The following is a 16,719-nucleotide window of genomic DNA, read 5'->3' on the forward strand; positions in this document are numbered from 1 at the left end:
GCCCCATGTTATTCAATATCCTTATGGATACGATTGCCCGACACTCCTTTCCTCGGGGCACTGAAATTGTTATTCATGCTGACGACATCCTCATTCAGTGTGATTCCCCTGGAACCCTGACCACAGCCCTGCAGCACCTTGAGGACCTTTGTATACATATGGGTCTGGCGGCGGATGCTCAACCGGTCGTATCTCAACATTTGGTCCTAAATCCGCCATTGTGGTTGCAAGTGCTGCCCCCTGCGATGTTCAAAAAACGTCTTAGGCGCCATCTTGTGACGTCAGGTCGCCCCTCAGCCTGACTGCTCAGAAGCGGGGCTAGATTCGACCAGTTCCGTCCTAACCCGTCGCCATTAAAGGAGTGTTTCCGCCTCATCCACATCTCCACCTCTATACACAATATAAGGTACGTGTTTGCACTCCTACTTACGTATAGCTTTACATTAAGGTGGCAAGAGTCACAGGAACGCCTTTTACGCATGATGTGTGGGTTAGTTGTGGAGATTTAAGTTTAGCCGATTTAGGCGGTGGCTTGGTTGGCATACATCAATATTTTTTAATCTCATGAAGCTCTTATAGCCTCCATACATGTGTATAGCTTTATTTCAACGTGGCAAGGTTCACAGGAACGTCTTTCACGCATGATGTGTGCATTAGTTGTGGAGATTTAGGTGTAGCCAATAAGGCTTTGGCTCGGGTAGCTTGGATTAATATTTCTTATCCCATGCACCTGTAATAGCCTTCATACATGTGTATAGCCTTATTTCAACGTGTCAGGGGTCACATAAAGGTCGCTCATGCATGATGTGTGCATTAGTTGTGGAGATTTAGGTGTAGCCAAGAAGGCTTTGGCTCGGGGAGCTGTACTCATAATTTTTAAACATGTTTCTTTCTTTATTATTATTGTTATTTGCTTTCCGTCCTCAGTTTATTTTTAGATAACAGAAACATTGATATTTCTTTTCCTTTTAAGGGCCATTTAATTAGCTTACAATTATGTGTCTTAAATAATTACTGTATGTTCCAGTCCTCACTAGTAATGTTTATTTTAGATAACAGCAACATTGATATTTCTTTTCCTTTTAAGGGCCATTTAATTAGCTTACAATTATGTGTCTTAAATAATTACCGTATGTTCCAGTCCTCTCTAGTAATGTAGTTATTTCTGTGTTTCACGGATGGAGCTTGTTGCGGCATACATTTTCAATCGCAGACTGTGCAGGGAAAGGAGATATCGGGACCCACTCGACCCACTACATGTCAGTGATGAACACCTGTTGCAGGTGTATAGATTTCCCCGTCAGGAAATCATCAGGCTCTGTGATGAGTTGCGCCCCCACCGGGAAAGGAGAACCAGGAGGGCACATGCACTCCCAACACACACCCAGGTTCTGGCTACACTAAGGTTTTTGCGAGTGGCAGCTTTCAAGGTGTTATTGGAAACGGTGTTGGAATGGACCAATCAAGGGCCATTGACAAAGTAACTCGGGTACTTTGTGAAAAGGCCAGTCATAAGATAAAGATGTCAACCACAGCAATAGATATTAATAGAATTTTTAAGATAGTTTTCATGCATTTCATAATGATAAATAATGGATTAATGAATTTTCAACTTCACAGGAGACAGTGCGTATCCTCTGGAGCCATTTCTGATGACCCTAGTTGCACGCCCGACAACACCTGGGGAGGAACGATACAACAAGTCATCGCAGGACAAGATGCGTTGTCGAACGGACGTTTGGGATCCTCAAGTCAAGGTGCAGGTGCCTACATAAGTCAGGAGGAAATTTGCAGTATGACCCCAAGAAGACTATGAAGATTGCGACTTCTTGTATGCTCCTGCACAACTACTGAGTGGATCGCTGCAGAAGAAGTACCAGTTCAGCCTGTGAGAAACAACAGACTGATTCCTGGTCAAGTTGTCAGGCAGGAAATTATTTGAAACTTCTTTTCCTGGGTATAGGTAGGCATATATGTAGACCTTGCAGTTAGTAATAGATTACTTTCAAATGTAAATGTGCAGAACTCACAGTCGGAGGCATAAGAACAAAACAAGAAATCATAATGGCCACATGTTCGACATTCTTGATCATAATTTATATGGCGATTATTATTAATATGTAATTAATATCAGCTTACACCTGCAGATTGCATATGGTGCACCGGTGGCCAAGTGGTCAGCGTGTGTACGTGGTGATCCAGAGGACTCGACTCCCACCGCAAGACGCTGAGAGTTTTCAACCATTGACAAGTGGCGGAGGGTTACCAACATGCAACCCAGCAGATCTTCAGTCAACCCTAACTTCAGCGTCTTTGATCAAGAGGGGCACCACCTCCACACCACACATTCTTATCACCTAGTTTGATACCCTACTTGTCCATCTCACATGCCCCATGTATCTCAGCATTCTGCACTCCTGGCTCCATGTCATCCTCTCCAACTTGTTGCTTCGTATAGCATAACCGGCCTCACATACATAGAAGTGTTCAATATACCTAGGCTATAATATTATATTTAAGGACTCTTATACGAGGTATCATCCCATACAGAGGTGTCGAAGTAAGTCTGTCTGATCACTCTGATGGTAGGCTGGCTGACTGCTGTCGGGACCCAAGCCAGCATGCCCTGGGGGTTGTGTGCGGTAGGAGGAAAGAGGGAAAAAGACAAATGGTGTGTGTGTGTCATTATCAGGGGTAACCACGGTGGAGTGCAAACACTCAGTAGTTGTAGTCAAGGCTTAATTAAGTTGATGAGTGGTGTTAGACTGAGTGAGCAGGTTTTTTACCACATGTTAGTGGGAACACTTGATAGGTTTTGTTTGTGTGTTGGTGCTACTTGTTTCTTGTGTTTGCATGTTAGTTTATAATTATACTAAGTTCTAAGTGTTATGAGCGACAATTTAGTCTTGTATGGCTGAATCCTGTCCCTTGACCCTTAGTTCATCATCAGAATCTCTAAACAAATATATTTGCCTTAAGTAATATTCTTAAAGTCACGCTACCCATATTATTTGGCAGATGATAATCCTGTGTGCGATAACGGTGCCTTATAAGACTTGGTAAATAAACTACTAATTTTACTCTCTGGTTTAAGTGATGAACAATTAATTCTACTTTGAGGTATAATTAACCAACATTATTAAGGAGTGCCCATGCCAGGCACGACATTAAGAATATTTTTCTGTTGACCAGCAGACTTACTATAGTCAAACCATTTCAAAATGTCTCTTGAGGCAGTGGCTTCTGCAGGTCCTTTCCTCCCTTCTGCTTTGCCACACAGTTCCAATTACCTATTTCCTGTTTCCTGTCCCGTCTTTCACAAACTGGGCACCTATAATGCACCACTACTTGATTTACATTTCTCAGCCCTGAGCATCTCTTTGTGGCACCACTTATCACCCCCTGTGCACAGGGCAGAGTTAGTAGCCATTTCTATTCCACACCAACTACCTTCCTGTATATATGATTTCTCAGTAATTACTTATTTGTTGTGCTGTATTAGCTGTTACGTGCTACATCAAGCTGTAATATCTACTCAAACTGCAGGTTAATCCAATAAAAAAAAAAAAAGTGAATGACTAAGTCATGTGTTATTATCCCCAAGCTCCATTTGCAATGGCGAGTACACATTATATAACTGAAGCATATTACACATTCATTGAACACAATAAAAACTAACTACCCTAATCAAATTAAATCTAACCTAACCTGATCTGACCTAATTAAACTACTGTGGATTTCAAAGGCTGTGAGTTTTCGTTTTTTGGGAATAACTTTGTAACCAACACTCGTATCAGCACAAGATTTAGTTACAGTGTATTTCGCACACTGCCCTAATTGTTATGGGTATCGTGAATCACCAAAAGCAGATAATAAAGGCACTTCTCCCTGTAGCAAAAGGGGAAAGTCGGACTGGCCACTCAAAGAAACGAACACTGGTAGTGACGTAGTACTATGACGTATCAGAAGCTCCGCCCTCTCAGTCCCTCTTCCCTCTCTCCACTTCTTCCCCTGCCCCCCCTCTCTCTCTCTCTCTCTCTCTCTCTCTCTCTCTCTCTCTCTCTCTCTCTCTCTCTCTCTCTCTCTCTCTCTCTCTCTCTCTCTCTCTCTCTCTCTCTCTCTCTCTCTCTCTCTCTCTCTCTCTCTCTCTCTCCATGGAAAATATATAAGTATTTTTGAAAGTGCAATTAAGGCATGAATGATGTGGTAGTAGGACTATTTTTTTTCTTCTTGTTATAGTGACACATACCTGAACATCGTGACATGTGATAGAAGGGTGGGAGTAAAGGTTAACCACCATAATTGATGGTAGAACGATTGTTCGGTTGTATTCCTTTATTTTTTTTTCCTATATTTCTTCGTCACATGACTTGGACTCTCGACATCAGTCGTGTACTTCTATCAAGAAACTCAACAAGTATGGTCTTCAAGGTTCAGCATTGTCGGCATGGCTGTAAGAATGCGTTTGTCACGCGACTTTTCAACTTTTTTAACAAGGAGAAAGCCACCAATTGCATGAAGATTGCTTTGAATAGGTAAGTGGTTATGCTTATTTGATGTGTAACCTATAATAAATGAGACTTTGTGCCGCCCCGTCATTAGAATTACAGCCTTACTCAAGCCGAAACCCCTATTTTTAAGCCATGAAAGGTAATTTTTATGAAACTTTACATCAACCATATATCTACATTGCCCTTCCTCTCCACAGGCCTTACCACCGTGTTGCTGCGGCCTTAGGGATGCAAGTGAGTACGGTGCAGTCTATTGTCCATCGCAGCACCACGTCACGGTCTGACAGACCACGAGCATCCCCAGCCCAGCCCGTCATCGACAGCTTCACGATCGGAGGCGTTCGCCGCCACATTCATGCACAGTTTGCTGCTAAGCAGTCATTCACTCTCGCTTCCTTGACAGGTAACCTGACGGCAGCCAGCATCATCCCTGTAGGTACCACCAAGACATCGTTGTGGCGATTACTCCATGTAATGGGATTCCGGTATAGGGCCTCTCAACGGAAATTCTATGTCGATAAGGAATCTATGGACATCGTGTGCCGCAGAATACGCGCCCTGCGGAATCTAAAAAGACATCGGGAAGAAAGCAGGATGGTGGTGTACGTGGACGAGACCTGGTTCACCACCAGGATGAGCCACAACATAGAGTGGGTGGATAGCACGCAGCCTGTCACCAGTGCCACCTACAGCCGTCAGGTGCCTCCAGGAGACGGGGAACGTTTTGTGGTAGTCGCAGCTGGCGGAGCCAATGGTTTCATTGAGGGCTCCTTCCTCTCTTTTCCTGCCAAGAATACCGCCGGCGACTACCACGGGGAAATGAATAGCGAGCTGTTCATCCGGTGGCTTACATCACAACTCCTGCCGGTCCTGGAGGAGCCAGCAGTATTGGTGATGGACAATGCTCCATACCACAGCCAACTGACTGAAGAGAGCCGCTGTCACACCACTGCCACGAGGAAATCCGATCTCATTGAATGGTTGGAGAACCGAGAAATACCTTTCCCGCAGCATGCAACAAGGCCTGAGCTCCTCAGTATCAGCCGTCAAAACAGGCCAGACCCTCAGTATAAGGTGGATAACATCATCCGTGCATGGGGCCACGAGATCGTCCGTCTGCCACCCGCTCATCCTGAGCTCAATGCAATTGAGCAGGTGTGGGGGTTCATGAAACGCCACGTGCGCTCCTCACTGCAACGCTTCACGCGAGCTGACCTGCAGGCCAGGATGGAGGAAGCCAGGCTCTCTGTCACTCAAGAGGTATGGGAAAGTGCAGTTCGTCGATCACGAACCTTCGAGGACAATTATTGTTTAGCAGACAATATTCATGAAAGTGTCGATCCTGTCATTATTAACCTTGACAGTGACAGTGATGATGAGGGAGATTTATACTTAAGTTGTGATGAAAATTAAAAGTTATAAATATTTTGTTCGTATCATTAGTCAACCAATCGTGTCTCGGTTTCAATTTATTATATGTAATCCTATAATAATAAACGTAGAACACCACATAACCGCCAAACCACTACGCTACCAACAATCACGGCGTTTACCACTAACACGTTATCCACTCACTTTTACTCAATAAAGGGTGTCTGTCAGTATAAAAGGGAAAAAAAATATACAAGGCCACTACCAAATACTTCATGTCTTGATAGTTATGAAGCCTGCGTCAGTGGCCACATTTTGAGAGAGAGATTTACATAGATTTACATAGAAAATCAGACCACACAGACCCCATGGTCCAGACTTGGTGGTCTGTCCTTAAACCTAAGTGATTTTACATTAATCAGACGACTCCAAAACGTTGCATTTCTACTCTAGTTGATATTAAGTTGAAGGAAGTGACGGTCGAGCTTATTTTGAAGGAGTCAATCGTGTTACACTGGACCACTGATGATGGGAGCTTATTCCATTCTCGCACTACAACGTTGGTGAAGAAAAATTTGGTGCAGTCTGAATTTACTTGTCTACATCTGAGTTTTACGCCATTGTTCCTCGTGCGCAAAGTGTCATCGATCATAAACAATGTTGATCTGTCTACATTCGTGAAACCATTAAGTATTTTAAAACATTCGATCAGTTTTCCTCGGAGGCGACGTTTCTCAAGAGAACATGTTAAGGGTAGAAAGCCTTTCTTCGTAGGATTTGTTGCGCAAGGAAGGATAATTTCGTTGCCCGACGCTGAACACCTTCTAATTTAGCAATATCCTTTGCATGGTGGGGAGACCAAAACTGTACCGCATATTCCAAGTGGGGTCTGACTAAACTGTTGTAGAGCGGGAGTATTACATCTTTATTCTTAAATAAAAAGTTTCTTTTAATGAAGCCCAACATTCTGTTCGCTTTATTTGCTGCATCGATGCATTGCTGTGAGAATTTGAGGTTTGACGCGATTTTGACCCCAAGTCCTTGACGCATTGAACGCTTTTGAGTTTAACGCCGCGCATTTCGTAATCAAACTTTTTATTCCTCGTTCCAACTTGAAGGACCTGGCACTTGTCTACATCTCTCCCATCTATCCGACCAAGCTGAAATTTTGTGCAAATCCTCTTGGAGGCTTTGCCTGTCTTCGTCAGTGAGAACCGAGTTACCAATCTTTGTGTCGTCTGCAAATTTACTAATGCGGTTATTGAGTCCAACATCCACGTCGTTGATGTAAATAATGAAGAGCACTGGGCCAAGAACCGAGCCCTGAGGGACGCCACTAGTGACAGGCGCCCACTCTGAGTTAAATCCGTCAATCACTACTCTTTGTTGTCTGTTGCTCAACCAATTCGCGATCCATTGGTTTACCTGACCGTCAATACCTATTTGCTTTAATTTGTAAAGTAATTTATGATGCGGGACTTTATCAAACGCTTTCTGGAAATCAAGATAGACTACGTCCAGTGATTTGGTTACGTCATAAACAGTGAAGAGGTCGTTATAAAAGGTTAATAGATTTGATAGGCAGGATCTTTTGTTTCGGAAGCCATGTTGTGAGTCCCCAATTAATGAGTGGCTTTCAAGGTAACTCACAATTTTGTCTCTAATTATGCCCTCAAGTAGCTTACCTACAACCGAAGTTAGACTAATGGGCCTGTAATTACCTGGTACTTTTTTGTCTCCTTTCTTAAAAATCGGTGTCACGTTAGCCTTTTTCCAATCTGAAGGAGAGAGGGGGGGCAAGGGACGAAGTGGAGGGAGGGAAGAGGGAGAGAGTGGGCGGAGCTTCTGATATGTCATAGTACTACGTCACTACCAGTGTTCGTTTCTTTGAGTGTCCAGTCCAACGTTGCCAGATTGTCGTACTCGGCCGCTTATATTTCCCAACTTCCTACCCGAAAACTGTCTTCTGGGCTCCAATAGCGAAACTCATCTATAGTCATCGTTAAAGGAGTTAGATCCAGATGTTTCTTGGCAATGGTTTGGCGTCAGAAACCGGTCAATACTATGCTCTGAGTACGACAATCTGGTAACGGTGGTCCAGTCCGACTTTCCCCTCTTGCTACAGGGAGAAGTGCCTTTATTATCTATTTTTGGTGATTCACGATACCCATAAAAATTAGGGCAGTGTGCGAAATACACTGTAACAAAATCTTGTGCTGATACGAGTGTTGGTTACAAAGATATTCCCAAAAAACGAAAACTCACGGCCTTTGAAATCCACAGTAAATATAAGGTAACCTAACATAACCTGGCCTTAATGCCTGCTCCCAAAATTAAATAAATGGAAATAAATATGATATCAATTTGTAAAATATATGAGGAACAAAAAGAGAGAGAATGACAAGAATTGAACTATGAAACAAGAATTGTCTGCTTCAAGATGACCTCAACTGACTAAGAATGACAATTAAGATCTACGCAATGTGACAGGTCAGAAATGAGTCTTGAAAATAATTTCTGATGATTAAGGATGACATGATCTACTGAATGACAACAATTGTCTGCTTTGAAAATTACCTCAGCTGAAATAATATTGCATGCATTTAACCTTTTTACATCCCTCTCCAACATCCTATTCCATTCGGTCACAACTGTTACCATAATCCCCTTTTCTCTCTTATATACATCACTCAAGTAGCATGTGCTCAATCATATCGTCAGCCCCCCTTTCACCCATACATGAATGTCACACCTTGCTTCCCCCGATCAGGCACCCGTGCTCCCACCTGCCTCTCCTTTGTCCATCGCCCTTGCCAGGCCGGCCCCCAGGACTTGCCTCTCCTGAGCACTGTCAAACCTCTTCCTTAGCTCCCTCATCTCACTCCTCAGTGCACGTATTATGCATTCCTGAGCCGCTAACTTCCTCTCGTACCCACACACATAGCATACGTTGTTCACCTCTAACCCACACCTCTTTGCCGCGCCTGACAACTGCCCCACTTCTAAAATCTTGACCGTCGTTATTTCCAGCACGGTAACCTCCTCTCCGGCCAATATTCACTAGTCTTCCCCATCTTAGCTTGGCTGTACGGACTTGAGGAAATACTGACTCGCGGTAGTTTTCGTCGCTGGCGCCGTTTTTTTGCAATCACCTTCCTTGATCCTGATTGGCTGTCTTTTTTGTTTCACTGATTTCCATTGGTTGCAATCACATCAGCTGGTGAGCTGCCCGCCCTCTACCGCCTTACTCGTGAACCATAGGGCTGACCCTTAGCACGCCGCGGCGACCACGCTGTGCATCGCTGCGGAGGAGGATCCTAGCGGGGAGCAAACTTGCGACGCGACCCGTGACTTACAACCGTCTCCGGGGATAAGTTACCACCACCTTTGAGCATCCGGCGCCCGATTTTCAATGCCTCAAAAACTAAATATCAGACAAGTCTCAAAATATGTCGTTCACCGAGCTTTAATACAGTCGCCTTAGGCCGAGTACAATGTTGTAAGTATTTAGGAGTGCAACTTAGTTTTAAGAAGTATACCCATTGCGTTGACTATGTACGCAATCTGTCTACCTCCCCTTGCCCCGTTACGTGTATTAGCAAACAGGGGTCTTGGAGCAGGAATTCCCATTCTTAGGATGTTCTATCTCTCTGTCATTCGGTCTCTGATTATGCTGCACCAGTTCTGGTGTGTTGTAGCCCTTCTCAACTGAAGCCCTTGGAGCTCATACAAAATGAGGCAATGCGAATCATTCTGGGTTGTCCCAGGACGGCAAAGCTTGAAGTCCTCCGAGCTGAGTTGGAACTGCCCAGTGTTGTCTGCAGAATCCAGGAAATTACTTGCCGCACAGTCTGCCGCATGATTTGTCACGGGGACACTCAGCTTAGGCAGGCTCTTGGTAACTTTCAGCCCACCCCCAACATTCCAGCCCAATCGTACCTTAGAAAGCTTCACAAGCTCTTATCCGACCTTGGTGTCCTTGAACCATGTCTTGCCCTCATTAGCAGCCCTTGTTATACCTCTTGGAAACCTCATAGAGTCAGTGTTGATATAGAAAAATTAGATAAACCTAAAGATTCTTGGCTTCCACAAGTCCTGCAGGACCATTTTCTGACCAAATTGTCTGCATATCCCCGCACCCGGGCTGTCCATGTGTTTTGTGATGGATCTGTCAATGGCACCAAGACTGGTTGTGGATTATTTATTAGGGACTATGCCACCCCCTCTGAATACACTGACACTGAGGTTTCTAAGAGGCTTCCTGATCATCTGTCTTCCACAAGGGCAGAACTCTATGCCATATATGAAGCCCTCCATATCACTGTAGCTCTCGGGAAAGTTGTGTACCTGTTTGTTGATAGTCAATGTGCCTTGTATGGACTTCTGTCTTCCTCCCCTTCTGACTGTGATATAGTCAATAAGTGCCTTAGTGCCCTTAGCCTGCTGAGCGCTGTGTTGCTACTGCACACTTCATCTGGGTGCCCTCACATGTTGGGCTGCCCCATAATGAAAAGGCAGACAGACTTGCTCGTGCTGCCTCTGATGATCTTACTGTACACCCAAGTGTTGAGTGCACCTTTAATTATGTTAAGAATAGACTTAGATCCCTTGTTAGTGAGTCTGTTACCAATCAGTTTGCCTTGAGGTATCAGGATGGTAGTCCCTTCATCATTCACTTTGCCCAGGTATCAAGTATCTGCACCCACACTTATGGTAGGCTTAGTGCATCCTATGATCTGGTGGTGATGCGGCTGAGGCTGGGCTACAGATATTACTGGGAGGTCAGTGGGACTGACCCTGTACCTTGCCGCTTGTGTGCCAGGCCAGGGGGTCACACGCTCAAACACTATGTCCTGCAATGTTCTGCTATTAGTGCCTATCGCCCACAGGGCCACTGGGACCTGCCTGGGCTGGTGGCCTGGTTCATTAACAATAATGTTCTCTCAGCTGTGCTCAGTGAGTATCCTGCATTTGCCCCTAGATTGTAGTTCATATGTTCAGTCCCTTATGTCTGCTCCCTTGACTAAATCAAGGCCTTTATTTTTTTAGCACTTGTCCCCTACCATTGTATCTTTTTAGTTTCCTGGTGCTACTTCCACATGTATCCTTAGTTGTATAATCACACTCTGTACTGCCTGGGGGTTGGGATGGCATGCTCCTCCCTTCTCCTTTGTTGTTTACTTGCAACAATAAACTATCAATCAATCAATCAAGTCTGATTAGTAAGGAAGCATATATGAATTTTCTGAGTCAATACGTATTGTAACTGTTTGGGTTTTTGTTAGGTTGGGTTAAATCTAGGCAGTCTTCAAACACATCTGATTAATGTAAAATCACTTAGGTTTAAGGACAGACCACCAAGTCTGGACCATGGGGTCTGTGTGGTCTGATTTTCTATGTAAATCTATGTAAAACAGCGCGTGCGCGGCCAGCCCACCCGTCTCGGATCCGCCAAAACAAACACCTGCGACAGTGATACCGTGATACATGAAGTATTAAAATACGCCTTGTTTATGGCCATGAATGTTTGTGACCACGTGATATTTGTGACCTTGTGATGACCATGTAGTCTCTGAGTCTCTCTCTGAGTCTCTCTCTGAGTCTCTCTCTGAGTCTCTCTCTGAGTCTCTCTCTCAGTCTCTCTCTCTCTCTCTGAGTCTCTCTCTCTCTCTCTCTCTCTCTCTCTCTCTCTCTCTCTCTCTCTCTCTCTCTCTCTCTCTCTCTCTCTCTCTCTCTCTCTCTCTCTCTCTCTCTCTCTCTCTCTCTCTCTCTCTCTCTCTCTCTCTCTCTCTCTCTCTCTCTCTCTCTCTCTCTCTCTCTCTCTCTCTCTCTCTCTCTCTCTCTCTCTCTCTCTCTCTCTCTCTCTCTCTCTCCATATAAATATTTTTTCTCTCTTTCTTTCAGATAATAATAAGTGGTTATGTAATAAAACAGAAAAGGGAGTCCTGTGTGGAGCTACATGGAAAAAATAATTACCCAGACCAGAATCTGTAAGGAAAGTTTAAAATTCTGTGGTAGTACTTCCTCCCTGACAAAACATCTACGGACCAAACCTCCAATGGAGTATACTGAAGTAGAAGCAGAACATGACGTGCACGAAGAAGCAGCAACATCAAACAAACAAAAAATAACACAACCCACTTTGATCAACAAGAAGACAGCATACAAACCAGATTCTTCTAAGAAAAAAAGAAATTGACAAGTTTCTCATGCAAATGATTGTTCAAGACCTTCAGCCCTTTTTAGTAGAAGATGACAAAGGGTTTCGAAGTTTTGACAATGCACTTGATCCACGTTATGAACTCCATAGCCGGCGAGAGTTAACAAGCACACACCTTCCTATAATCTTTACACAAAGGAAGTAAACAGAGTGAAAACAGTTAAAAAAAAAAAAAAACTGCTGTCGCATTAACCACTGACATTTGGACCTCACGAACAACAAAGGGATTCTTGACAGTACTAACAGCACACTTCATTATACCAAATTGGGAGTTGAGGTCAGTAGTGCTGGAGACGACTAGGATGCGTGATGCGCAAACTGCAGCAAATATTGCTGAAGAAGTGAAGAATATTTGCAACAACTGGAACATCTTGAACAAAGTGTGTTCTTTTATTACAGACAATGCTGCCAATATGGCTTCTGCTGTGAGTACCATGAAGCTGCGTCACCTTCATTGTTTTGCATACACACTAAATTTGCTTGTAAGAAATTCCTTGACAAACACAGAGGAGCTTCAGATTTTGCAAGAAAAAGTAAAAAGGATCGTCACATACTTTCATCACAGAGTCAAGGCGTCAGATAGATTGAGTCAACTTAAAGAACAGCACGGTCTACCCATCAAGAAACTTATACAAGATGTGGAAACACGTTGGAACTCGACCTACTTTATGATGCAGCGCTTTGTTCGACAAGCCGAGCTAATTACCACTGCTCGCCGCCTAATGGGAAAAATGGCAGGTGTCTAAATAATGAAGAACTGGAAATTCCCACTAAGGCTGTGACTGTTCTTGAATCCTTTGAAGAAGTTACCTGGGAGATGTCGGCTGAAAAATTTACCTCATAATGGAAAAGAATTCCTCAAGTCAGAAGGCTGTAGGACTACATAAACTCTGCTGAAAACATGGAAATTCATCAGCTCCACAGAACATTTCCTCTCGGCAGGGAATTCCAACAACAAATGATATGCAGATTCCATACTATGGAAGGAAGCTTCTTTGTAGGCGCTGCAAGTATACTGGATCCCCGATTCAAAAAAATTCCCTTTGCAGATCACACGAGTGTGGAGAGAATCGAAGAGCGCTTAATCACCCGACTGCGAGAGGTTCAAGAGTCATTCACATCATCTGCAAACACACCAGAGCACCCAGTGTCCTCAGATTCCTCACAAACAGAAACTGGAAAATCAAAAAAGTCAGAATGGGCGAAACTCGATGCAAAGGTCGAAAAGATTTCTTTAGTGTCTTCAACACACCCATCCACTGGATCATATATCGATATGAGATATATGGAGGAATCACTAATTCCTAAGGAGGAAAACCCACTAGACTAGTGGAAGAAGCATGCGACACTTTTTTCCAAACTTACAAAAACAAGCAACAAGGTTCCTCTGCTCCCCAGCATCGTCAGTGCCCTCAGAAAGGCTTTTCTAAGGCTGGCGAACTAGTGTCCCAAAGACGTAGTTGTCTCAAGGGCGTACATATTGATATGATTTTGTTCCTTAAAAAGAACATGAATTATAATTCATTTGTAATGAAACTGTCATATTTTGAAAGATTATTCTTTATTAGTTTTCAACTTTAATGTTGCAATAATCTTTCCAAAGGAGAATTTGTTATGTTTTAATATAATAAAGGATTCCAATGTATAAGTTATTGCAATATTATCAAGCAACACTGTTTGTTGTGTTTGTCTATTTGATATGTCAGAATACCACCACACCATATATATTTATGTGTTGTATTTGCCAGAACAATCATCATGATACCCTTTATTGTTTACTTTGAATAAGAAGTATTGTTATGTTACAATAACCAAGATTTATATATATATATATATATTTATATATATATATATATATATATATATATATATATATATATATATATATATATATATATATATATATATATATATATATACAGGTAACTCTCGATTTACACGAGTATTGCGTCCTTGAATAGGTCACGTAAATAAAAAAACAATGTAAATCAAACAAGAGGTGGGTTTGTACCTTTATTGCCTACTGTATCACTCTGACTCCTCTCCCTCTCGTGGTTCTCCTCAGGCTGCCCTTCCCCTCGTGGTAGCACAGCAGCGAGGGTGTTGTTGCTGTTGAGTAGCGTGGCAGAGTGGGTACTGTATTGTTGTTCAAGTGGCGCGCGGGAAAAACTGAGCTCAGCTGTGTGGCCGCGGCGCCGTGTGAGTCCAGTTGCGTGAGACATCTGGTGGCCACTCCATAAAATATCGCGTGTAAGTAAAAAAAAACGTGTAAATTAGAGTTATTTGGATTTTGAACCCCGCGTTATTAAAACCAAAAAAAAAAACAAAACGCGTAAACCAAATTCGCGTAAATCAATAATTTTTTATTTCTTGCAAAAAAATAACATTTTTTTTTCGTTGAATATATATATATATATATATATATATATATATATATATATATATATATATATATATATATATATATATATATATATATATATATATATATATATATATATATTTTCAAGGAAAAAAAATGTTATTTTTGCAAGAAATAAATATTTCTACAGGAATATATTTTTATATCTATTTTTGGAAACCATATCTTATTTGGAAACACATCATCACTTTTCGTACTAAGAAAGTCTACATATTGAATAAAAATATTGTTCAGTGTTAATTACTTTGTCACCTTGTTTGTCTCTCTCAATAATGCATCCGGGAGTGCGGAGCGGGGTAGCGTAGTGGGCGGTCAAGAGTCGATTCTAGAATCGGTTGCGGCGATTCCACACACGCTGAAAATCGATTCGGTCGATTGTGGAAGAACCGATTCTCGCCCACCCCTAACACACACACACACACACACACACACACACACACACACACACACACAGGAAGGCGGATCGTCACATTACAGGTAAGTATCTACGTAGACAGGCTGATTGTCCAACCGACTGACAGACAGACGGATAAATATACAGGCTGACTGGAGATAAACAAAAAAAAGTTAAAAAACATACACAGACGGAAAAATATTACGGTTCTGTGCATGTTTGACCAAAAAGATACTTAGTAAACATACCAATGAGTCTACGGATGAATGAATAAATAGATAAATAATAGGTAAATAAGTAAACAAATAAATATTCAGCGCATTCGGGAAACTTTTCTCAGAGGCAAAACCCAAAAGGAAACTACTTAAAAGGAAGCAATATGAGGCATGAATATTTCCGCGAGTGAATGCACGAGTGAGTGAAAGTTAAATGAGTGCATGAGTGAATACAAGATGAGTAAGGTTGGCGCGAGGCGGGGACCAAAGTGAAGACGGGTGGGTGTGATGTGGTGGAGTAACTAAGTTTGAAATACTTGAGGAGGTGGAGAGGGAACGACTGTGTTGAGGGAAAGTAGGAGTGAAGGAGAGAGTGCGAATGAGATGGCAGAGAGAGGCGCAAAGTAGGAGTGATGGAATGAAGAAGTGTGTGTGTGTATGTGTGTGTGTGTGTGTGTGTGTGTGTGTGTGTGTGTGTGTGTGTGTGTGTGTGGAGGTTTCTTCAGGAGGCTGCACCTCGCGCGTCAGCCGTGTGGCAGCAATACTGGCGGAGACGCGGGGAGACGCTGGGATGGGAATTTCACGCACGTCTCACCACGAGCAGGCCAGGTCAGGCAGGCAGCCGCGGGGCACGCAGAGGACAATTAACACCAAGCCGCTCGTTTCCTGGTGAACAACATGACACTCGTCGTTCTCCCCGAAGAGCAATAAAATGTGTTATTCGTAGCCTGTTCATACTTTGCCACTGTTTTTCCACACTGACTTTTTATTTTTTTTGCTTTTTAGTCCGGCCAGATTAATAAAAAAAAATATATATATTCGTGTCATTACTGAATTAAGTACTACGGTTTTACAAGTCATGCAAGAGAATTTTCGCCCTGTCCGTTTTCGGTGATTATTTACTCCTTTTTTATATTAGGCTAGTACAGAGTTTACTGTTCGGCTCTTCGCTTCGGATCACAGTGAAGTGTCCGATATGTTAATGTTATTGTGTCGAATAGTTTTCCCATTACGATTACATTTTTTTTTCTAGTCAAAGGTCACAGTGAAGGTCATCTGACGCGTGTGATAGAGCGCAGGTGTACGACGTGTGTTTTCTCGGTTCGAGCAACATTCTAATAACATTTTAAAGGATTTTGTGGCTGAGATAAAACTCCGGTGTGTTTATATTTTATGTTGTCCGTTGTTGTCTCGCCCGCACGGCCGCGCTGGGTGACTCTCAGCTAACATGATAAAACTGTGCTGTTCGGAGCCAGTTTTCGTTATCATTTGATTTTGGTTTCAACTTCGTTTCATCACTTTCTTTATATTTATAGTTTCCGCGCTCCGCTTTTCTTATATACAATAATTTTATAATTTTTTCCTCTGTGAAGAATTTTCTGCAGGTCACGATAAAAGCCTGGAGACTTAACTTTTGTTTCTTCTTCTTGAACTCAATTTTTCGTTTCTCAGTTTCTCCTCGTCGGGTACTAGATGGAAGAACCAAACAGTGGCCGCAAACACAAAGTCTAAACACACACACACACACACACACACACACACACACACACACACACACACACACGCTATAAAACCATAAAGCGGAC

The sequence above is a fragment of the Eriocheir sinensis genome, chromosome 7, assembly GCF_024679095.1.
Source record: "Eriocheir sinensis breed Jianghai 21 chromosome 7, ASM2467909v1, whole genome shotgun sequence".
NCBI lineage: Eukaryota > Metazoa > Arthropoda > Malacostraca > Decapoda > Varunidae > Eriocheir > Eriocheir sinensis.